Below are 26,667 nucleotides of genomic sequence, written 5' to 3'. Positions count from 1 at the left end.
GCCAAGGTAACCATAAGAAAATGCATTATGGACTTCTAAATCCTAGTTTTAGAAGAGACCACTTTCAACATTTTTAGCTGTTTCCTCTCTTATATAGCCCTACATTTGTTTATTTCTTTGTTCCTTTCCTTCCTCCTCCCTCCCTCCCTTTCTTCCTCCTTCCTTCCTTTTTCCCTTTTCTTCCCTTCTTTTCTCCTTCTCCTTTGTTTCTTTCCTATGTCAAGGAGTCTTTATTTCCATGTTTCTCAAATTAAGCTGGCTGAGTGGGTTGCTTTAAGGGGATTAGTCAAAGAGGCCAAATCCCACATCCTCATCTGATTCCTTGGCTTGGGCTGCAGCAGCAGGAACAGCAGTGGTGGCAGCAGTCACAGAGTCTGTAACCATGGATGCAGATGTTATCCCAGGAGGCCTTGACTTTTTCCAGTATGTGGGCAGGTGTACTCAGTTTCCACAGGCTAAGGCAGGATCTGCTTCTATCCATTGATAATAGAGGCAACATTTGGGTAACCAGTCTGCAGACACACTGTCAACAATGATGACACCCTTCAGGAAGCAAGACTGCAGAGTTTCCTTTATGATGTCATACACTTTTGGAGCTATAGAGGCTGCAATTGTAAAACACCTGCTGGATGATCAGTCCAAAGCAGCATGTTCAAACAGTGTGGCTTCATCAGCCTCCACTTTGTTTTCTGTCTTCATCAGCTGCACAGCACTCAGAATGTCAACGGTACCCTGGAGATTTCAGTGGCGATGCCTAAGACCTTAAAGTAAGGAGTCTTCTGGGGCCCAAGACCAGTGCTCTGGACTGACATAGTGACTTCACATGGGATTATGGCACATGTATGGCTGCCAGTTGGCACCTAATTGCCAGCATGTCTCTGTAAAGTCTTTAGTGAACACAAACTCTGCATTCTCCTTGGATATGAAACAACAGTTTCTTCAGAGCTGGGTTGTTTTCCAGATGCCTGCTCATGGCTTGGCCTATGACAGTGATGTTCATCAGCACCATAGCCTCTTCTCGGAAGTGTATGCCAATCTGCTTGGAGCCTACGTTGCTCCCAAAATGAAGCAATTGGAAATATTTGGACTTTCATGTTGTCCTGTATTTTGGAGGCATCTTGGCAGTGTGTCAGGTTTAAAGATGATGTCACTCTAGGGAAGCTGCCTGGCAAGAGAAGCTGCTCTCCTGTCTCTAAACAATTGTGCAACTTCATGACTTCTTAGTCTGCCATACAGGTGCCACTCTGGGAGTTCCTTTCCCTTTACTCTTTTCCTTATCCACGAGCCCACTTACAACCTTATTGAAATTGTACAAATGCAGTAGAATGATAATAACTATAAAATCTAAGTGGATGATATGTAAGTATTCCTTTTATTCGTCTTTTTCTTATTATGTAGGTTGAAATTTTTCAAAATAAAAACATTTAAAGAAAAATTTCCATAGAATTTTGGAATGTAGCACCCCTTTATCTTTCCTTATGGAAACTTTTAGAGTATATTGTTTTTATTTTATTTTATTTTAATTAGGTATTTTCTTCATTTACATTTCCAATGCTATGCCAAAAGTCCCCCATACCCTCCCCCCCACTCCCCTTCCCCCCCATTCCCACTTCTTGGCCCTGGTGTTCCCCTGTACTGAGGCATATAAAATTTGCAAGACCAATGGGCCTTTCTTTCCAATGATGGCCGGCTAGGCCATCTTCTGATACATATGCAGCTAGAGACACGAGCTCCGGGGGGTACTGGATAGTTCATAATGCTGTTCCACCTATAGGGTTGCAGATCCCTTTAGCTCCTTGGATACTTTCTCTAGCTCCTCCATTGGGGGCCCTGTGATCCATCCAATAGCTAACTGTGAGCATCCACTTCTGTGTTTGCTAGGCCCCGGCATAGCCTCATAAGAGACAGCTATATCAGGGTCCTTTCAGCAAAATCTTGCTAGTGTGTGCAATGGTGTCAGCGTTTGGAGGCTGATTATGGGATCTTGTTTTATTCTGTAATGGTGTGGGTGTGAGGTTTCATTGCTTTACTCTGGCATTGGACCTTTTTATAATCATTATACTAGACACTCTGTGGTCCTGTTTAATAAGTAGATTCATGTCCTAAAGGTCCAAGAAATTATTTTATACTGTTTATTGATAATTTTTTTTACTTCTAATACTATTTTCTAAAGTAATTAATTAATAACATTCCAAATGCTGGCCCCCTTCTGATCTCCCATCAGAGTCCTCCCCCTCTCTCCCTTCCCTTTTCCTCTGAGTTGGTGCCCCACCCATGGTTTCCCCCTACCCTGGTGCATCAAGTCTCTGCCAGATTAGGCTCATCTTCTCCCACTGAGACCTGAAAAGACACCCCGGTTGGGGTACAGATCCCACAGTCAGTCCCCCACACCAGTTGTTATGGGACCCAGATGGAGACTGAGCTGCATGTCTGTTACATATGAACTTGGGCCTCAGTCCAGCCTGTGCATGTTCTTTGGTTGGTGGCTTAGTGTTGAGAGCTCCCCTGGGTCCAGGTTAATTGATTCTTTTCATCTTCCTACTGGAACCCCAACCCCTTCACGACCTTAATTCCTTCCTATAACTCTTCCATAAGAGTCCCTGACCTCTGTCCAATGTTTAGCTGTGGGAAGCTGCATCTATTTCAGTTAGCTGATGGGTAGAGCCTTGCAGAGGACAGGTATGTTAGGCTCCTGTCTGCAAGCATAACAGAGTATCATTAATAGTGTCAGGGATTGGTGCTTGCCCATGGGATGTGTTTCAAGTTGGGCTAGGTATTGTTTGCCCATTTCTTCAGTCTCTGGTCCATCTTTGTGCCTTTATACCTTTTAAAAAATTTTTTCTTCATTGTTTTATTAGATATTTTCTTCATTTACATTTCAAATGCTATCCCAAAAGTCCCCTAAACAGGACAAATTTTGGGTAGAAAGTTTTGTGTGTGGGTTGGTGTCCTTATCCCTCCACTGCGGGTCATACCCGACTATAGGAGGTAGCCTCTTCAGGTTCAATGTCCTCCCTGTTAGACATCTCAGATAAGGTGACCTGCAATGACTCCTGGGAGCCTCCCCATTGCAGGTCTCTGGGACTTTCTAAAGATTCTGCACCCCCACCCACCCCACCAGGCAGCTGCAGATTTTCATTTATTCTCCTGATACTCTGGGCCTCTCTCCTGTCTTTCCCCATACATGGTTCTGCCTCCCCATCCCCCTACCTCTCCACTCTCCAGTCCAATTCCCTTACATCCTTTGCCTTCTAAGCATCCTTGCTTGGACCTTCCTTCTTGTTTAACTTCCTTGAGTCTGAAAGGCATATGAGTATTCTGTACTTTATGGCTAATATCCACTTATCAGTGAGTACATACCATTCATGTCCTTTTTGGTCTGGGTCACCTCACTCAGGATGATATTTTCTATTTACATCTATCAGCCTGCAAAATTCATGAAGTCACTGTTTTTAATAGCTGAGTAGTACTCCATTGTGTAAATACAACACATTTTCTGTATCCATTCTTCAGTTGAGGGACATCTGGAATATTCTCAGTTTCTGGTTATTACCAATAAAGCTACTACTGGGGCATGTGTCCTTGTAGGATGGTTCAGCATCTTTTGGGTATATGCCCAGGAGTGGTATAGCTGGGTCTTCAGATAGAACTATTTGCAACTTTCTGAGAAACTGCCAGATTGATTTCCAGAGTGCTTAAACTAACAATGATTCAGATATTTTACCTTTTCTATTGAGAGTATACAACTAATATTTTCTGGTTTTTAAATTCTCATTATTACTATTCTATTTTGTATATTTTTGCTTTACTTTTTCTACATTATATTGAACTTCTCTTCACCAAGTTATAACTATTAGCTTAATTTTCTATACAATTAACTGTTTATTTCTGTTAAGTTTCACACTCAATGAAACTTATTGGATTTTAGTTTTTTCTTATTTTTTTATAACATTTTGTATTTGCTTTATAGGTCTGATACTATTGTTATATTTCTCCCATTCCTAGTTTTTTTTTAAAGTTTCTTTTACTCTTTCATTTTTTCTCATATTCAAGAGCTTTCCTCAGTAATCCAGTGATTATAGTTATCTGTTTGATGAGCAAAATCCTTTGTTTATGATTTCTGTGTATAAGCATAGTGTGAAGTCCAGAGTTATTCACCATGAAATGGTCACATGGTCCAGTGGAGACCTCAGATGTTATGTGGGAATCTTTTCTTTCAAGCTATGTTTACCTAGGAAACTCAATTCCAATTTCTTATTGGACGGCAATAATCTGGTTGTAAGGCTTTTTGCTCAGAATGTAGAGTCAAGGTTGTACATTAGTATTCAAAGATTTGTCAACTAATATTTGGCTTTGTAATTCATGCTTTTTAAAAAAAATCTCATTTGCTTTTCCTGATTCTGAAGAAATTCCAATGTTTTCAGCCAAAGAGTAGGATACAGCTTCTGGCTTATGAAGTAGGTCTTGGCTAATGATTTTCTGTGATTACAAGATGCATCTGTATGCATGAGAGTAAATTTTGAATATTCATACATACATTTCCAATTCATTTCTCATTTGTTTTTGCCCCCTACCCTCTTCCAAAAATGATGGATCCAAGTTATAAGCTTATTGAGTATCTTTTAACAAAAATTCCCAGTGCACATTCTAAGTTATGAGCTTCTTCACTGCACCAAATTAATTCCTACTTTCCTACTTACTTTTGGTCTCCTAAAAAGTTTCTTTTGTCAGCTGCTGCCTAATTGCCTGCTATAATTGGATTTGATTATCCTTTTAATACGACAAAGAAACACATGTTTAAAATATATTTGTTCTTACTGTTTATGAATATAGGGAGTGAAACTAGGCCTCACACATCCTAGATAAGAGCGCAAACACTGACATACATTTCTGGCCCTTATTCGTTTGTTTATTTATTTGTTTATTCATTCATTTATTCATTTTTATTTGAGACAGTATCACTAAGTTCCCTAGGCAATCGCCCTTGTGTAGCCTTGGAGGCCTTGAACTGTAATCTTTCTGTTTTAGTCTTATATGTAGCTGGGATTACAGGACTGTACTGTAGGCTTAAATTTTTTCTCAACCCTATTTTTAATAATGATTATTAAACAATTTAACATCTCTTCTAGACCATCCATCACCAGGAGTTGTGGAAACGAAAGGTTATTAGTCTATGAGGGAGGGACCTATTTAGGAATTGTTTTTTGGAACAAATCTTATCTGCATTCAACAGTTCAATTCATAGGAATCATCAGTGGCAACTCTATCCATCCGAAAGTGCTTCGTGAATATACCAGCAGTCCAGTTTGGTAGTTTTGGAATAGCAAACATGATTCAGCAGCAGTGGCTTAGCAGAGACATTCAGGCCTCAGTCAAATTGTCATGAGTCAGCAGGAGGAAGCTGGACTACCAGGGTGTCTTAGTCAGGGTTTCTATTCCTGCACAAACATCATGACCAAGAAACAAGTTGGGGAGGAAAGGGTTTATTCGGCTTACACTTCCATGCTGCTGTTCATCACCAAAGGAAGTTAGGACTGGAACTCAAACAGGTCAGGGAGCAGGAGCTGATGCAGAGGCCATGGAGCGATGTTCTTTACTGGCTTGCCTCCCCTGGCTTGCTCAGCCTGCTCTCTTATATAAGACTACCAGCCCAGAGATGGTCCCACCCACAAGGGGCCTTTCCCCCTTGATCACTAATTGAGAAAATGCCTTACAGTTGGATCTCATGGAGGCATTTCCTCAACTGAAGCTCCTTTCTCTGTGATAACTCCAGCTGTGTCAAGTTGACACAAAACTAGCCAGTACACAGGGATACCAGGGACATTCTCTATCATGCCTCTTAATGAAGAGAAGAAGATCAGTGATGTCGGGAGACCAAGAGGCATTGCAAAGATAGCTCTGCGAGCAAGCAAGTCCCTGTCACTCTTCATCAAGTCCTATTTATACGTCCTCCACACATCATGTGTTCTCTATGTGTCTTGCCTCTGGACGTGAGTCTGTCTTAGCAAAACTCCACATGAGTCTGTATCAGTTAACATCACTTTGCCAGTCAGCCTGAGTCCAAGGAAGTAGCAAGAAGCCACCAGAAGTTTTTTGGTGTGTTTCTCTCTATGGGTTCCAACAAATGATGACCAATAAACAATGGTAAGGCTTACCAATACCATTCAGCATCATCCATCATCTGTTGGGTCCTTCTTAACATCACATGTCCTTTGATGTGTTTGCTTTAGCAAAACCTCATTTCACTTGTGTCCACTTCAGGAAAACACTCCTTCGTGTGTCTGCCTCAGCAAAACACCATCTGACATAACTGACTTTTTAAGAAACTAGAAGTTTCCACTTCACTGTACTGACATTTTTCATCCTAATCTTTATTGGAACATGTCTCAAGAATAAAAGCATCTTAAGCTCTAGCATGTATATGGATCGTCAAGATGATTACACATTAGTGAGATTCTGCATTTCACACCAGCATTCCTGAAAGCACAATGAGTAGCAATATTCTATAGCACATTCTTTGCCCAAATTACTTTGATAGTTCTACCATTTGTCATTTTTAGGTTACAAATAAAGTTGGTTTGTTGTTGTGGGATTTCTAGATGAGGAACAAGAGTTGAAAGGACGTAGAGAAAGGCTTTTAGTTAAAGGCACTTCTAGTAAGAATTTTTACTCATGGTTTTTAGGACCCAGAACATTTCACACAAGCGCAGCACACACACACACACACACACACACACACACACACACACACACACACACACAAACTGCCACAAAAAGTTTTTAAAATGAAAAATATAGTGTGATGCTTGTGTTTGGATTTTTCTCTGAAAACCAAAATGGTACATTGTTACAAAAATGTCCAACTAGCAGTTCTGTTACTCTACTATGGTGATATTTACTAATGTTTACATGGGATAAATTTCTATAGAGCTACCTGTAAAAAAGTACAAGCAAAACTGGTGAGCTTTTACTTTTGCTGAAGATGCCACACATTTTGGTCTCAGGACATGCAGAAATCAAGCTAGAATTGACTAGAAACTTCCCATGTGTTGGCCAGAGGTTTCTGGGAAAAAATGTCATCAACAGTATTACTCAGGTGTAGACCTGTGCGCAACAAAATTAACTGACCAGGCAAGATGCAACAAAGCTGACGGGCCACTGGTCCAATGGTAGTAATTCTTTTATGGAAGTAGCTAAGTGCTATAGTAAAGCTGGTGAGAAGCTGAAGACTGGGGAGTTCACAGGCCATAGTGAGGAAGCTATTATTGTTGTTTTGCTAAGTAGATATGTTGTAACCATCCAATTGACTTCGAACTGATGTTTATATCCACAGAGTAGTGCCGTTGTAAGCTGTTTACAAATAAATTTCCTTTTTTTCACTGGACCAATACTGACTACAGTGACACATAGGAGACAAAATGATAGGTGAATATCCAGCCATGTATAGGACATCTACATTATCCCCTCCAAGGCTTAAGGAATATCTTGGTAAAAGATAGAAAGAATGTGGGAAACAAAAAGAGACAGCAGCATGTCATGCTGCCAGACATGTTGTAACTGATCTCACAGTGACTATGTATCTTCACAAAATCTTCAGAAAATTGGATCTACCAATACCATATCATACAGAATAGAGTGATGGAGTAACTCACGGGGGCTTTGCCTCTCCTTGAGGATTTGTAGACAGTTAATGGTTGATAGGTGATAGAAAGAGAGTTTTTTGAGTGGTTCAGCCACTAGCAAGGTGCATATGCTCCTGGAAACAAATGTTCAGCTCACGTTCATGCTAGCAACTCTAGTAAAATTCATTGGTGTACACACACACACACACACACACACACACACACACACACACCAGTCATTCAAGTAGGAGAGCTAGCTGGGAAGAGGAAGGGAATTAGTCAGAGTAGAAGAAGGAGAAGAGAGAGGAGCAGTACCTACATATGATCAAAATACATTATAAACAGGTATGGAAATATGCGACCCATTATGAATAATTATATATGTAAATGAAATCATTAAACACCAACTACCTCAAAAGTTTGAATCTTAAGAGACATCCAACAAACTGGTGATCATTGAGTAAAGCTTGTGCCACAGCTAATAGTATTGTGCCAGTATTTATTGCCTGACTTTTGCCATGGAATATGGTCAGGGAAGAACAGATGAGGAGAACAAAAGAAGATGTTAATTTACTGAGTTTTGTGTGTTTTTGTTTTTTGAGACAGGGTTTCATCTATCCTAAGCTGGCCTCTAATGAATATGGCCACCGTGAAGGTGCTAGAAATTGAACCCATGTCCTCCAAAAGAACCCCCAAGGGTCTTAACCAATGAACCATTTATTCAGACCACTTTTCTGTGTATTATTAGCTTATTAGCTTCCTATTGTCCTCTGTTGAAGATAACATTATCATTCTCATTTTACACATGAAGAAAACAGATCTTAGTTGAACTTCTGTTCCTCTTCATTGTGTCCACCTGACTTCTGGAATTACTGGCATGTGTGACTGAACCTAGCCATAAAATATTGTTTTAAAATTGCCTTCAATAAATAAAACAGAAATATGAGTTACTAGCAGATCAATGGTTTTATAACAAAAAGAAGTTTGGAGGGTGATTGACATCAAGCATTTTCAAACTGTATACTTTATAGTTTATATGTTATATATAATTATTTCACATAATTTGTGTGAATGATATATATGAGGTACATATGAAGGTCAGATGAAAACCCCAGGTGTTTATCCTAATGTTATACATTGGTTAAGGCCAGGGTCTCTTATTGTTCACCACTACGTACATAAAGTTAGGAAGTCTGTAAGTTTCCAGGGATCCCTGTTTCTGTCTTCCATCTAATAAGAGGAACACTTAACAACACAGGTATCTACTACCAGGCTGATCTAGGTTTGGGAGACTTCATCTTAGGTTCTTACATTTTCATGACAAGTGCTTTACCCACTGGGCCATCTCCCTAAGCCATAAGTCATATATTTATATGGGTAGTTATTATATCTCAGTTACACTTCAAAAAAGATGTAAATAAAATGAAACAAAGTAACTAGAGAAAATAAAGATATCTCTCTCTCTCCCTCTCTCTCCCTCTCTCTTCCTCTCTCTCTCTCAGAATTCCACCATTATGATGTTATTACTGATACAATTTTAGTGAACATTTTCTGCATTGATATCTCTACATTTATTGGTCACTCCTTATATTCAAGGAATTTATCTGTATATTATTGTTTGTTTTATTTTTACATATATGGGAATTTTTCCTGCATGTATGTATGTGCATTATGTGTGTATGTACATCATGTGTGTCCCTGGTACTTGGGGAAGTCAGAAGAAAGTGTCAGATTTCCTTGGACTAGAGTTACAGTTGGTTTTGAACTACCATGCAGGTGCTAGGAATTGAACCCATGTCCTCCAAAAGAACACCCAAGGGTCTTAACCAATGAACCACTTATTCAGACCACCTTTCTGTGTATTATTATCTTATTAGCTTCCTATTGTCCTCTGTTGAAGATAACATTATCATTCTCATTTTACACATGAAGAAAACAGATCTTAGAAAGATGAACTAGTTTTTATTATACCATCCAGCTAGTGTGTTTCCTGGCTGAGATGTAAGTTGATAGCTGTCTGATGAGTAAGCTAATTCTGTTCCTTGCTGTAACCACCATACCTTCTTGTAAGCACTGGCATGTGAGCTTCCTATTCCAAGTACCTGCCTCAATGGTTCTCATTAGGATGGTTATATATGACACTTATTTTCATAAATTTCCATCTCTTTATCTGCTGAGACTTCCTTCTTTTCCTCAAATATTTTCTGTGCTATTTTTTCCTTCTATAGGAAAATATGCCACTTGCAGAATTTTGCTTCTAGCTTATTTCCCTTTTGCTTTTAGATTTATAAATTCACATTGTCTTATTTCAGGCTTTCAGGCTTTCTCTGAATATTGACAGAGTGGTTTTTATCCAAGCATTATCTATCTGGGTATATTTAACCCCTCCCCCTTTCATCTTTAAACTCTACTTCTCTCAAATATGATATCATCACTTTCCATGAGAGAGGCGTGACAGGCCACATAAAAGGATAGCCTTTCCTTGCTGCAGTATCATTTCAATTTATTCCCTTTCCCACCCATCGCTATGTGGTATCTTGTTCAATTTCCACAATACATCTGGCATTTCATTTCTCTTCAAGAATTTGAGAAGAAAATCACACACCAGAGCCTTTTCTTGATCCAGACACATTTCACAGCCTTTGACATTTAAAAAAAATCTGAGAAATCCTAGTTCTTTTCAGTCAAATACTGCCTTTTCCTCTCTTGCTGTTTCTAGCACCTTGAGGCATATGCATTCTGCCAGCCTCAGCGCCGACTGCAGCTAGATTCCATGTGTCACCCTCATGACCATTTCTCCTTCTTCCCAGGTGCCACTGAAACCAGCAGCTTTCAAAGTTATGCTGAAGCTGCTGTCCTCCAGTCTTGTTGAACTCAGCAGTAAAGGCAGCAGGGCAGGGAGTTTTTCCCTGCTTCAACAACTGGATCCTGCTGCTCACTTCTGGAGCTGTCATGTCAGCTCCTCTATATACTGTCTCTTTCTGCTTTGATTGGTACCTTAGCATAGGAGCACAGCTTTTCCTTTCTCTCTAATCCTAAATCACTTAGGAAGGGAACTCCATGATCCAAATTTCTTTTCTTCTGCACTGACAAATCTCTCCAATTTGATTATTAGGGATACCTCCAACCAGTATTCTTGTATTTTACTTAATCTTTTCTTTAATGTTCATAGGATTTGACTCTTATTTTACCTTAGCTAGCGCTCTTCATCTTCCCCCTTCACTCTACTTACAACTTATTTTTTCTTTTGAATTTTGTTTTTGTTCTATCTCTGCTACCCATTAAACATATCCTGCATTTGAGAATTTGTGCTTGGCTTTCTTAAGCAATTGGTTTGGCTCTTTTCTTGTGTGAGACTTCCTAGGAAGATGTGAAGAAATATATAGTCATCCCAGATAGGGAATCAGAATCTGCCATAGATCAAAGTGAATGATTCCAACAAAGTGCAGCTTGGTGAACCAAATGGGGTTACTTACAGGGATGTAGGTGAAGGGATAGCTCAAAGGAATCTGTATCATCAAAAAAGATCATCCTAACCTTGGTGAACACTCAAGAAAGTTGCATCAATGGAGATCTCTGGGCAGCTGTTTAGTGCATGTATAACCTTGGGGAGGGAACATGAATCTTCAAAGTTTTATTTCTCCAGGACTTGTAGGATTATTTTCTTCCTTAATTTCATGCACCTTGCCTCCAGTAGGGAACTGTTGCAGAACACTGTTTCTGATGGGGATTTCCTTTGAACGTTACTTTTCAAGTCATCTCTGTGGTGACCCCAAAGTGCTATGCAGCTTCTAAGAACTTATTCTGAGAGAAGAGCAGCACTTGTATATGATGATAAATGTTTATATAGGAGTTGGGAAGATGGTCCAGTTATTAAAGTGTTTGGCATACAAATATGATGACCTGGGTTCAATCCCTAGACTTTATGTAAAAGGCTGGGTATAGCAGTGCACATCTATAATGCCAGAGTTACAGCAGTAGTGCCATGTGGGTCCCTGGAGCTTGCTGGCTAGCCAGTCTAGCTAATTGGCAACCTCCAGAGTCAGTAAGAAAGCCTGACTTTTAAAAAAAAGGTGGAGAGCTATTGGAAAAGATACCTGATATTGACCGGTGGCCTTTGACACACACACACACACACACACACACACACACACACACACACACACACACACATGCATACCCATATGCATGTATACACATATGTATACTATACACATAAACCACATACATATATGCATACACGTGTATACCATATGCATATATATGCATACAGAAAATGTAAATATAGAAATATAACCAAACAAAATATAAAAGCCATTTCCTTGCAAAGAAAATAATCATTCGAGTGACAACATACAGACCAGGAGAAAAGCTTGCAGACTGTAGATCTTTTGTGATGTCATTATCCAACATATATACTGAATCCAACACATTACCAAGAAAACCAACCAAATGAAAAATCTGGGTACATGTTTTTTAAGTAGACATACCAATGATCAAGAAATATCTAACAAAATATATATTTCTCTCTTGTTCTCTTGTCATCAAGGAAATGCATTACTACATCACTTCACCTCAAGTAGAATAAGTATAATAAAAAGAATTAAAGATGTTATCAAAAGGAATTCACATTCTTAACACTTGCTACTGTCTGGGATCAAGTTGGTCTGAATTGTTGATGGAATTACTACTTTCATTTGGATTGGAAATTTTAGTTAAGTATATTCAGCTACTAAATATTGGATGCAGGAGTCTTGTTATTCCATGATATATTTAGAATTGAGCCCTAACGTGTGGTTTTAGAGGAAGCTATGTATCCAGAGGATTTCCAGTCTTGAGAACCAGAAGATATTATCAGTTCTGATTCTGAAAACATGAGTTCAACATTTGGCTCAAAGGTGTTCTTATTTTATGTATCACTTTTTAAAAATAGTCAAAAGATGAGACTAACAGATTTTTCTTAGGATGGGAACATTTGTTATCATTTGTTATCCATTCTAATGTATTTCAATAAATTTTTACTTACAAAAAAGCAATCAAGTATTTGTGAGGCTAAGGAAAGAAGGGAATACTTGCACACTGTTGGTGGGAATTTCAGTAATTTCAACTAGTATAGAAATTGGTATGAAGAGTCCTAAAAATTTAAAAAACAGAGATACTATTAAATGAACATTTTTATACATAACAGAAAAGAAATATAAAATAAGTTAAATTAATGTATGGAAAAGAAATCTTTCTTCTCTTGTTCATTACAGCAAATGATGATGAATCCTGTCAATTCAGCAGGATTGCCTATCACTCAGACGACACTTATCTAGACAAGTCTGTGATGTCGTTTCTATGTTAGAATAATTGATGGAGAAGGACTAACCCTGAATAATGGTGGCAACATTCCTTGGATTTGTCTCTCTGAGTGTTTATGTTCTTCACATAGCAGTGGGTCGTTGTATGATTTCCCACATCCATATTGATATTCTTACTGATGTTGTCATTGTTCAGGTCTTGTTTGGGCAACTATGTAGTTGAGATTTCATGGTACAGCTTCCTTGTCATGTATAGAAGACATAAACTTATAGCAGATTTCCTGATACTCTAACTTTTATAATTTTTCCTTCCTCTCTTCCATGATATTTGTTGAGCTTTGGGTTTAGGGGTTGTGTTATAGATGTATTAATTAAAGATGCTGTTCTATGCATTTTGTCATTAAGTCAAATTCTGTCATTACATTTCATAGATTTTTCATTGTCCCTGAAATTTTTATAATTCTCGTACTCCAGTATATTAAATTGTACAGATTAAATAATCTTAAAAAATGTTCTAGCAATGTATAATTAGAAATTTCCAAAGGCATATCCATATAGTGCGCAAGGTAGCTATTTACTGATTTTATCATACAGTGAAATTTTTGTGTCATGAGTAAATAAGGGTTCCTCCATTTCGTCATTATTACAGTAAACATTGTAATATCCTTCAATGTAGGATCTTACTGCAGTGGAATAAATACATTGTATACATTGCTGGACAAGATTCCACTTATGCCTGTGGGGTGTATAAGACATATGCTTACATATAAGATGCAATGCAGTGAGTACCACAAGAGTCAAGGAAACATTCTCTTTGGAGATTCAGAGAACACAGTTATCTATTGTGACTGTAGGATGGACAGAGTTGATAAGGTATTTGAGTTTCATTTTGAAGGAATGACAGGAATTTCCAGCGGAGGAAATGGCATGACCGAAGACAAGAATGATGGAAAGAAAAAAGTCTTAGGAAGCTATACATTGCTCATTTGGATAAAAGAGGTCAGGAAATTACAAAGGTTGAACCACATGGGCTTTAAAAGACAGTTGAGATAATTTAATCTTCCCATTTTCTCATTATAAAGGTAAATCTTGTTCAAATAGATTTATCTTCTTTATACTAGTTTAGGTTCACATTTACAGAGCTTTGGATATCAGGTAACTATTGAAAAACATTGAAGATGGCTAATCAGCAGAGTAAAACAGCAGAAATAACAACAATGACTCATACTACTTTCTGTTTACTATGTATCAAGCCTGAGGCTATTTATTTGGTGTTGGTAAATGTGAAAGTGCCTGTTGCACATGCGTGGATCATTCATTGCAGGGGATTGGGGAGGGGAGAAGGGATGGGGTGCAAGTCAGAACATGCTGGCTCACTCCTCCTACATTAACCCATGAATATAGGCTTTTCTACCTTCTACTATCTCCAATTTATTTCTCCCAGAGCTCTAATTTTTCATGGTAGGTATCTTTTACTTCTTTGTTTAGTTTATGCCTATTTTATTTTATTTTATTTTATTTTATTGCAACTATAGTGAATGAGATTGTTTTCATGATTTCTTTCTCAGCATGTTTCTCAGCATGGTATATGTGAAAGCTATTGATTTTTGGGTTGTGTTTGCACTTGGATACACTGGTGCAAGTGTAAATTCTAAGAGTTTTCTGGTGGAGTCTTTAGGATTTCACAAATATTGGATCATATTGTTTGTCAATAGGGATAATTAGATGACTTCTTTTCCCTCTTGTATTTTGTTCCTTTAGTGTATTTTATTGCTCTTGATTAGAATGTCAACTTTCGATGGAATAAAATTGGAGAGAGTGGACACCCCTTTATTACTTCAGGTTTTTGAGGAAACATGTCTGTATCATTTAGTATAATTTGGCTAAGTTGTAAGTATAAGTTAGTATAAGTTGTAAGTTTGTTGTATACAGACTTCATTTTTTAAAAAAATTATTTATTTATTTATTTATTTAGATATTTTCTTTATATACATTTCAAATGCTATCCTGAAAGTTCCCTATACCCTTCCCTGGCCCTGCTCCCCTACCCACCCACTCCCACTTTTTGGCCCTAGCATTCCCCTGTACTGGGGCATATAAAGTTTGCAAGACCAAGGGGCCTCTCTTCCCAATGATGGCCAACTAGGCCATCTTCTGCTACATATGCAGCTAGAGATAAGAGCTCTGGGGGTACTGGTTAGTTCATATTGTTGTTCTACCTATAGGGTTGCAGAACCTTTCAGCTCCTTGGGTGCTTTCTCTAGCTTCTCCATTGGGGGCCCTGTGTTCCATCTTATAGATGACTGTGAGCATCCACTCTGTATTTGCCAGGCACTGGCATAGCCTCATACGAGACAGCTATAACAGGGTTCCTTCAGCAAAATCTTTCTGGATGTATCTGGAGGATATCATCCTTAGTGAGGTAACCCAATCACAAAAGAAGTCATTAGATATGCACTCACTGATAATTATACAGACTTTATTATGTTGAACTCTGGTCATTTTATCATTAACTTCTTTAGGGTGTTTATCATGAAGGATACTTTTCCTCCTAAAGGTTTCATTTCTATGACTATTTAGGTAATCATTTGATTTATGTTCTTCATTCTTTTGATGTGCTGTCTTTATTGATTTGTGAATGTTGAACCCATCTGTGATGCTTCAGAATGGAGTAAATTTGGTAGTGGTGTTTTAAATATGGTATTAAATTCAATTTACAGCTATTTTAGTATAGATTTTCGCATGCATATTTATGAAAGATTTTTTTCTCTAGTTTTTTTTCCACTTGTGTCCTTACTGGTTTTGATATGATACTATCATATACTAGACTTACAAACAAGTCCATTCCTTCCTGTTTGTGGTCCAGTTGGAGCAGCACTGCTGTCAGTTTTTTAAAGGGTTTGTAGAGTTTGGTAGTAAACTTCTGGGCAGCTCTCGGTTGAGAGACTCTATTATTACTTTGCTTCCATTGGTTGTTATAGATCTGTTTAGGTAGTTTATGTTTCCTGGCATAGGTTTTCCAATTTATTGTAGTATGTTCCCAAAACATTTCCTAGTCATTCTCTGGACTATAGGATATTGGTTGTAATAGATTGTTGTAATTCTTTCTCTATAATTTTATGAATTCATATCTTTTTCTTTTTGTTAGTTTGGCTAGGGGGGGTCTGTCTATGTATTTTATCTTTTAGTATCCATTTTATTATTTTCAGTCCTAATGTTTGTTTTTTTCTGTGGATCTGCTAATTTTTGGATTGATTATGAAGGAGCTTGGCAATAACTGGTATAAGTAGACTGGTGACAAGCATGGAGAGGGCGAGGTAAAGGATTGCTCATGAGAACTGTCTTCATACACCTGAAAATTTGTCATATGTAGCAACAATTTCTTCTCCTTTTTGTAAGTTCACCAGGCAGCAGAGCACAGCCAATGGGTGTGATTTTTGGTACACTATAAGGAAGGGATAGGTAGAAGACGGGGCTAAGCTATGTATGTACACGTTGTTCAAGTACTCAGCAGACATGGATGGAACAAATGCTTCGGGAGATATCTCCAACACAATCTAAGCATTTGAAGAGGACAACTTGATGGCAATACTGTAAGAGGTCCTCAAACAGTAGAAAGGTGATAGGATATTGAGGTGTTTTGAAGTTGCAGTTGCAGAAATTTTGAGTGCTTACATTTGGAATAATATCTTGTTCTTAAGTGTCATGAACTCAAATCTTTCCGATAGCTTATGAGCAAAGGTCCTTGAAAGACAGCAAATCTAGTAAAGCATCTATGGCCTTATAATAATAGTGAGCAGACAGGATGATGCTTTTCAGTAACTGAAAACTATGCCTACTTGAACCCAATCTTTATTTTTAATCAGTCATTTCTATTGAATGGTAAAATGAGTCGACTGTGCCACAATGAAGTACAAAGGTAGAAAGAGGTGCAAGAGTATCCATCTAGTCTGTATAAACCATGTTACTGCTAAGAACGTGCAAGGATAGGAGTAGAGAAAGCCCTATAATGGTAATTTCCCCTGCCTTTCTTACCATCATTCTTTAGGCTACTGATGTTAGTGCTTCATCTTTGAGTCAAGGGGATGTTTGTACACATATTTTGATTTGCCTTGGGCCTTGTCCTGACATTGATTGTTCCCTACATTCCTGTGACCTCAAAAAATGGTTAGAATCATAACAATATTCTTTCGAGAAGTAATCTGCTGCTTGGTTCATGGACATCTCTGGAGCAAAGATGATAAATAGGTTTAATCTTGAGTCAATTCTGATTGAACGGTACTTGCCGTGGAGTAAGAAGTTATTTGGGTCTCATCTGAACACATCATCAGAGGATGCCATGACCAAATAATGGTATGTGCTCTATAGGTATGGGATGAGAGATTGACAGCATCCATATCTCAAAATGCATTATCCTTGGGATCTAGGAACAAGCTGTATAGTTCTGCCAAAAGATGTGATATGAAGCTTGTTAGGTCAAGAAGTTACAACACATGACTACTAATTTTAAATCCTTGTACATTTTCTGGCTATCAGCATCATATACTAAATTAAACCTTGATTTGACAATAAAATCATTTCTGAATTCTAATTACAGCTGATTCCTGACCCTGGTAACAAGTTGAATCCCAGTTTAGCAACAGATAATACCCTGCCTCCAGGTAGCTCTTATACAAAGGATCATTATTACGTGGATTAAGGCAAACCTATTGCCACTTTTGGAAACACAATTGAAGAGCTGCATCTTACCTGAGGGGTCAGTACCTCTGCCTTTTGTCTGTGAGGGCAGTGCATTATTGATACAGTAATATGCCTGTCAGTGTCTCTCCTTCAATTATCTAGCTGCAGAGAGCACAAATGCTTTATTGCCATTGCAGACAGTCTGTTCCTTAAAAAAAGATCAAAAAAGAAAGAAATGAAACTCGGGTGAAAGAAGTAATTTCCTGTGACTGTGAAAACATAAAGCCAATGCCCGAGCATGATTTTAAATGGGTCTGTGAATGCAGCCTATAGAAGCAAGCTTTCCTGGGAAGGCCACAACTGTGAGGGCTGCTGCATACAGTGCACATTAGGGGGTGAGGAAGCCAGTAGTCATGTGCTGGAAGTCAGTTTCTATTAAATGAATAGGCTTCAAACAGCTACTAAATATGGTTTGGATAAATGGGATTTTAGAATAATATTTTTTTTTAAATCATGAAGTGAGTTGATAAGCTAATAATAAAACTGTCAGAATCTCCCCTTTGACTGAGACTTAGGTGTAGTAGGGGATTTATTTCAATATTTAAATCTTTTCAGAGTGGCAGGAGGGAGAAGCTGAGGAATTAGAGCTCCATTTGAATCCCATTACTGGGAAAGGAGTGGGGGCTCTGGGCTGTTCTAGAGCAGCTCTGTTGAGAATTTTCTGTGATAATGGAAATAGTCTGTATTCTCACTGTCCAATATAGACACCTCTACTAGCATGTGACTATTAAACACTTGAAAAGTAGCAAGTGCAATCAAGAAATATAATTGTGAATTATCTTCAGATGGAAATAAGTTAAAATTAAGCAATGATGGCTACTGTATTATACAGCAGAGTACTAGAAATTTAGGTCAGCTTCAAGATCTAATGCTCTAAAATAAAATCCAAAGGAAAGAGCCAGTAAACTTGCTGTGTGCATGTGTGTGTGTGTATGTGCATGTGCACGTGCACGTGTGTGTGATGTATAGTATATGGTATATGCAATATGTGTGGGCCCATGGGAGCCAGAGGAAGATGCCGGGTATCTTACTTTATCATTCTTTGCCTTATTCCCATGAGACAAGGCATCACCTTTGAATCTAGAGCTAGGCTGATAGCCAGGGATCTTATTGATACATACAATCTTGGAGCTATAGGCAAGCATGGTCACACCTGACTTTTTATGTATGTGCTGTGGATTTGAACTCAGATACTTGTGTTTGCACAAAAACATTCTTCCCAATGAGCCATATCCTCATCCCCAGAAAACAATATGTCTGTACTCGATATACATCTCTGGTGAGAAAGACAGCCTTCTGTTCACCTTGGAAAGACCCAGTACCTTGATTTTAGATGCCAGAATGTCAGTTGTTTTCAGTAATTTTTCTGTTACCGTAATAAATATCTGAGATTCACACCAGTCAGAATGGCTAAAATCAAAAATTCAGGTGACAACAGATGCTGGTGAGGATGTGAAGAAAGAGGAACACTCCTCCATTGCTGGTGGGATGGCAAGCTGGGACAACCACTCTGGAAATCAGTCTGGAGGTTCCTCAGAAAATTGGACATAGTACTACCGGAAGATCCCGCAATACCTCTCCTGGGCATATACCCAGAAGATGTTCCAACTTGTAATAAGAACACATGCTCCACTATGTTCATAGCAGCCTAATTTATAATAGCCAGAAGCTGGAAAGAAACCAGATGTCCCTCAACAGAGGAATGGATACAGAAAATGTGGTACATTTATACAATGGAGTACTACTCAGCTATTAAAAACAATAAATTTATGAAATTCTTAGGGAAATGGATGGATGTGGAGGATATCCTGGGTGAGGTAACCCAATCACAAAAGAATTCACATGATATGCACTCACTGATAAGTGGATATTAGCCCAGAAACTTAGACTACCAAAGATACAATTTGCAAAACACATGAAACTCAAGAAGGAAGACCAAAGTGTGGATATTTCGTTCCTCCTTAGAATGGGGAAAAATACCCATGGAGGGAGTTACAGGGACAAAGTATGGAGGTGAGATGGAAGGAAGGACCACCCAGATACTGCCCCACCTGGGAATCCATCCCATAATCAGCCACCAAACCCAGACATTATTGCATATGCCGACAAGATTTTGCTGACAGGACCCTGATATAGCTGTCTCTTGTGAGGCTATGCCAGTGCCTGGCAAATATATAAGTGTATGTTCACAGTCATCTATTGGATGGAACACAGGGCCCCCAATGGAGAAGCTAGAGAAAGTACCCAAGGAGCTGGAGGGGTCTACAACCCTATAGGTGGAACAACAATATGAACTAACCAGTACCCCCAGAGCTCGTGTCTCTAGCTGCCTATATAGCAGAAGATGGCCTAGTTGGCCATCATTGGGAGGAGAGGCCCTTGGTATTGCAAACTTTATTTGCCCCAGTACAGGGGAATGCCAAGGCCAGGAAGTGGGAGTGGGCAAGTTGGGAAGCAGGGCAGGGAAAGAGTATAGGGGACTTTCAGGATAGCATTTGAAACGTAAATGAAGAAAATATCTAATAAAAATATAAATATCTGAGATTAATCAACTTTACAAAGAGGAAAGTACTTTTTGAATACTGTGTAGGGAATAACATTCCATACTTGATTGACTTTGTAGCTTTGGGTCTGCTCTATGGAGAATACATCCTTGTGACCAGAGTTCCAGAGTTCTCCTCTTTGAGGATATGTCTCAATGACCTAAATCTTACACCAAGATTTCTCTTCTAATGTTTCTATCACTTTCCTATAGGATTAAGCTTGGGACCACAACTTTAACACTTGGGACTTTCAAAGATACTTTAGATCTCAATTATATTAAAGGTTTTGATAGAGCCTATTGCTTTGTGATCAATCTAAGGCTACTGAAAGTTCAAATACATTATCTTTTACTAATGAGCATTAATGACTTTAATGAAAGTAATCTATCTCATTTGAAGACGAGAAATGACTAATTCGCACAATATAAATAAGATTTTGATTAAAAGATCAGCTAATGATTTTTCTCTGCTTCAGATATAATAACCAGAATTCAATCTTATATGAAATATACAGAGTTTACTCAAAGTTAAGAAATTCAAGAGTTAGCTTCAGTATCTCTTTAGTGATTACTTAAATTTCAAAATAATGAAAATAACATGTTGCAGATAGCTCTGGGGCTAATTGTATTTGATGTTAATTCTGTCCTCCTGTGAGAGGCTGCAACAAGGAATGAGTCAGCACTCACGTGATTTCCTGTAAAACTTCTTCCCACCTTAAAGGTGGAGCTGATTGTTTTGGAGAGAGAGAGAGAGAGAGAGAGAGAGAGAGAGAGAGAGAGAGAGAGAGAGAGAGAGAGAGAAAGGATGATGGAGGAGGAGGAGGAAGGAAAGTGGAGCAGAAGTACCTGGCCTGGAGAAACTGCAATTTCTAAGGGGTCTCTTATATGGGGAAGATGGTAGTGTAGCGGTAGATCTGCCCAATCTAGGCGCACAGCATGTATTCATATTAATTGAGTTGTGTTTTCATTGCCTGGGCTTATTTTGGTTAGAGATTTACGGCAACAACGGCACACCAAAATTCTATGAGTTTATATGGACATAGGTTGAATGCAATAAGGCTGATTGTATGCTTGACTGGTTTCTATGTATCCCCTTGTTCTTTTAATGATTCCAGTGTCAAAGACTGGCTGTTGAATTTACAACTTGTTTTTCTTTTTTCTTTTTTTTGTTTTGTTTTTTTTACAACTTGTTTTTCTGCGTGCTATATTTATTCTTATTTTTTAGTTTATTATATATAATGCATCTACTTAAAAACAAAAATGCCTACTCTGTCTGGTGTACTGAATAGGGTTTTTTTTTTGCTTTTTTTAATAAATAAATGGAATTTATTATGGGTTACCAAAGATTTTATTTATGCTCACAATTTGTACTTATTTATTTATTATTATTTCTTTATTCACTTTACATCCACTCATTGTCCCCTTCCTGGTCACCCCCATCCACAATCCTTCCCCCCATCTTCTCTTCCTTTCTTTTCTTAGTAGATGCTCCCCCCCATAGGTATCCACCCTAGCACTTAAAGTCTCTGTGAGGCTAGGTGCATCCTATCCTACTGAGGCCAGTCAAGGCATCCCAGCTAGAAGAACATATCCCATGTACAGGCAACAGCTTTTGAGATAGCTCCCACTTTAGTTGTTAAGAACCCACATGAAGACCAAGCTTGGTACATTGAATATTATGAGGTTTGGTATATGATGCTGCTGTGGAGGGACCATGAAGCCATGTTAAAGTATTAGAGTATTCCTGGAGCAGTGGAAGTGACATTAAACTCAAAGGAAGTTTACTTGCTGTGGCATTTAGTATGAGCTGGAAAGTAGGAAGGTGAAACTTTGGAGATTACCTAGGAAATGATATATTGGTAACAGTAGAGATGGAAATAGTTACACAGTTAGTGTTATTGTAGTTAAGGGGGATTGAAGAAGACAAAAATTTTACCTCCCTTGATTAGCCTTTGCTCTTTCTCTGCCTTTTCTGAGAAAAACCTCAGAATTCTGTCATTTTCCCCAGTGGGAATTATTTAGCCGAATATTTCACATCCAAGTTAAGACATATTGATATCACACAGTAATATTAAACCTTATACTCTCAATAGACATCTCTCACACAAAGACTCTTTGCTATAGACATTTCCCCTGGACTCTTTCCTTTAGTTTCTTCTGCAATGCCTGTTTCTCCAGATTCTCTTCCTTCCTGCTGAACACTAAATTTTATTCTGTGTCTAACTTGTTTCTTATAAAGAGCAATTTTACTTTTCTGTTTTCTAGCCCCAATTTACTATCTTCAGCTTTGGAGCTATCATTTAAAATCCAAGAGATAATGTAGGTGTTCTGGCTAGTTTTATGTCAACTTGATACAAGCTAGAGTCAGTCTTCTTTTTTTAAAATTTTTAATATTTTTTATTACGTATTTTCCTCAATTACATTTCCAATGCTATCCCAAAAGTCCCCCATACCCTCCCCCCCACTTCCCTACCCACCCATTCCCATTTTTTTTTTTTTTTGGCCCTGGCGTTCCCCTGTACTGGGGCATATAAAGTTTGTGTGTCCAATGGGCCTCTCTTTCCATGATGGCCGACTAGGCCATCTTTTGATACATATGCAGCTAGAGTCAAGAGCTCCTGGGTACTGGTTAGTTCATAATGTTGTTCCACCTATAGGGTTGTAGATCCCTTTAGCTCCTTGGGTACTTTCTCTAGCTCCTCCATTGGGAGCCCTGTGATCCATCCAATAGCTAACTGTGAGCATCCACTTCTGTGTTTGCTAGGCCCCGGCATAGTCTCACAAGAGACAGCTATATCTGGGTCCTTTCAGCAAAATCTTGCTAGTGTATGCAATGGTGTCTAGAGTCAGTCTTCTAAGAGGAAGAAATTTCCATTGAGAAAAAGCCTTCATAAGATTTGGCTGTAGGGCATTTTCTTTTCTTTCTTTCTTTTTTTTTAATTAGGTATTTTCTTCATTTACATTTCCAATGCTATCCCTAAAGCTCCCCATGCCATCCCCCCACTCTCCCCCCCCCACTCCCACTTCTTGGCCCTGTCGTTCTGTAGGGCATTTTCTTAATTAGTGATTAAAGGGGGGGGGGGACCCAGCCCATTGTGAGTGGTGCCATTTCTGGTCTGGTGGTTTATAAGAAAGCAGGCTGTGTAAGCCATTGGGAGCAAGCCAGTAAGTAGCACCCTGCATGGCCTCTGCCTCAGCTCCAGCCTCCAGGTTTCTACCCTATTTGACTTCCTATCCTGACTTCCTTTGATGATGAACAGTGATGGGGAAGTATAAGCTAAATTTATCCTTTCCTCCCTAAGTTGTATCCGTCATGGTTTTTCATCATAGCAATAGTATCCCCGAGACAGTATGTGATAGTATTTCTGATTTTTTCTTTTGTTTCGGTGCCAATAGAAAGAGACATATTTCTAGTGTCTTTCTTTGAAAATATGCCACTTTATTAATTAGGTTTTTGTATTAAATGTTATTTTAAAAACATCACATTGAATCTTATTATTTTTTTCATTCTGAGTCTTATATTTCTGTTCAAGAAAAGTGGATCAGTACTGTTGCCGTAGTCCCAGCACTGGCCTTTGATAATCTGTAAGGAAATAAACATTTAATTATAAATAGATAATTGTATGAGGATTTGGTGTCATAGTTTGATACATTAATATAGTATATGGTGTTCAAATCAAGTCAGTTAATGCAAATTTTATGTACTTTATATGACTATAATTTTTCTGAAAGAGTTTCTTGGATATCTGGTCTGATTTTCCTGTTTATTAATAAATCTTTCTACCTATTAGAGTCATACTACAGTGGATGAGTTTAATTCTATTCTTTCAACATTATTTAACTTTCTGTTTCTCACAAGGTACTCTGTGGTGATCTATTTTTATATTAGTGAACAAGATCTTTAAAATGGGTAGGACAGAGAAGCAAATAAATATGAAAAACCACATTATTTTGTAACACATAGGTATTGAATATCAATGATGCCAGGTGTTGCAGATGTATAATTTCTAGCCTTATGGAACAAACTTTCTTCTAGAAAAAGAAAGTCAGAGGCTTGCTAGGTTAGCAAGAAAGGGGTTGGGGGTGGATTGTTGGTGGTAAGAAAGTTAGAAATGGACCTTTGGTGTATTACAAGTTGATTGTATAAGCCAAAGGGGGAAATGCATTAAATAATATGAAAAAAGGTAGAAAGCAGATGGACAGACCAGTGCTAGTGAAATTGAGAAGAGAGGAAGCCAGAGTGTCAGAATGGGTCCACATTAGTCCCAGGCTCAACTTCATGTCCAGAAATTCCTGGTGCAAGATGATGGCCAAGAAGACGGTAGATGGCCAAGATATGGGTGATATTCAAGGGCATAGATATCCTTGAAGTTCAGAGTAGACCAGCACTGTACTTTAGAAAAAAGAACTATGCACATGTACAAGGACAGAGGGGGAGTCAGGGAAATGAAAACTGGCAGCAGTGATTTTGACATTTAAAGGGAAAAAATGAAATGAAACCTGGGGATAGCTCACATTTCCCTTAAGATTTATTTTATCTTGTGTGTATGAGTGTTTTGCCTGTATGTATGTATGTATGTATGTATGTATGTATGTATGTATGTATGCTATATGCAATGTGCATGCCTGGTGCCCATGGAGGATGGAAGAGGGCTTCAGATCTCCTGGAACTGCAGTTATAGGTGGTTATGAACTGCTATGTAGGTGCTGAGAACTGAACCCTGATCCTCTGCAAGAGCAGTAACTGCTAAGCCATCTCTCTAGTCCCAATTAGCATCCTTTTGCAAAAACGTGTTTGAAACATAGAAGGCAATTAGTCACACCACTGAAACCAATGTTCCTTTAATTCTCTCCTTGATTAGGATCTATTTGAATTAAGAGCTTGCTGGTCAATTTGTAGTTGACTTTAGGTTATAAGAGTGGTACCTTGGAAGGAAAGAGGAACTTGCAAGCTCATTAGTGATAAATTGAAGAATATGTATAATGTCTTCTCAATATTTTTACTGCATAGAAACAAAACACTTGTAAACAGCAATTATTTGACAATGATGTCACAGTACTTAAAGGAAAGCACAGAGAATACATCTATGCCTTTATCACTAGAAAAATGCCTCCCCCCAAGTTTAACTCAATTAAGGTTTTACCTCCCCCAATATGCTAGAATCACAAATTCTGTAGGGTGTTAGTTATGCATTCAATTTACTTTTGCATATTCAACCACAGCTAAATCATTTTTACTTTTATACTGCCTTCTTACTGATACTTTGCCAAATTCACATATGGACAGGAAGAAAGTTGATATTTTCTCTGTTAGCATAAGATGCTTTATTGCTGAACTCAATGGCACCACATTAATTCAAAGGGAGAGAGGCTACTGAGACTGGAAATCAAGCCATTCAATCCAGCATTTCCACATTTATTGCATTTGAGGATGCCAGAGTGTAGTGATGAAGCATTCCAGCAGGCGGAACTCACAGTTTTCAGCCTATTTACTCTGCTGTAGTTGACACATGTTGTGAATAAGTACATTTCAAGGCCAAAGAGCTCTGTGAGAAACTCCATCATTCTAAAGATCACAAAGTCATTTCAGAAATTGAACAGTATTGCTGCAGCTTAATGGCAAATTTGAATCTTATGTCTGCAACAGGCCAAGAGCTTAAAACTACCATGCTTTTTGCACAAATGGCTGGTGTTCCTTTGCTTTGGACTTGTCAGGAACCCAAGCTGAAATTCCCTCAAGAACAGAATGGACTCAGCTACATGGTTACAAGCTGTGTGGTCAAGATTGTCATGGTGCAGGAACTCAGGAAATCAGGCTTTGTTAGTGTGAACAAATCATATCAGTTGAACAAGGAACGCACCACACAGCTTGAAATTAGAGACTTCACTTCTACGTTTTAGAATCTGAAACATTAGAGTCAACAAGTTACAAGTAACACTTGTCTCCTTTTGAAATGGGTTTAAAAGGTGCTGAAAAAAATCTAATAAAATATGTATCAAGAAATCTCTGTTTTATATGTGTACATAAACCCTGAGTTCCAAGTCTTTTAGAAGGAGATCTTTGTTTAAAAAAATCTTCTCAGGCACAGAAACAATTGCTACTTGCAAACCATTCTCTTACTTTCCCTAACACGTCATTTTTCTGACTTTTAAAAAGCATGTTTGAGGCAACACGAAACCCCTGGTAAGACAGCTTGAGTTAAAGTTGACATTGGCCTTGTTTACTATAAATTTAATTTTCAGTTTCAGAAGGAAATTCTTGCATTGTACCCTGAACGTGAGAGGGAGGAAGATAGAAATTATCCCAGCATTCAGTGGTGTCCCATACCTCACTGAACATCTGAGTTTAGCTGGGAAACAGGAAGAAAATAGGAAAAAAATTAAAGCTAAGTGGGAGAAGATGAGACCTCTCTGTATGTTTACTTTCTTCGTTTAAAAAAAAAATTTTTTTTGAAATAGG

General features: G+C 38.3%; 1 pseudogene; it reads right to left on the bottom strand.

Moving 5' to 3' along the window:
- Positions 1–395: 395 nt before the first annotated feature.
- Positions 396–26,667, bottom strand: part of Gm52454 — a 47,095-nt pseudogene continuing 20,823 nt past the window's right edge.

Source organism: Mus musculus, chromosome X, assembly GCF_000001635.26.
Source record: "Mus musculus strain C57BL/6J chromosome X, GRCm38.p6 C57BL/6J".
In the NCBI taxonomy this organism is placed as follows: Eukaryota; Metazoa; Chordata; class Mammalia; order Rodentia; family Muridae; genus Mus; species Mus musculus.
Note: the sequence above shows the minus strand (reverse complement) of the source record. Positions and strands in the feature narration are given on the sequence as shown.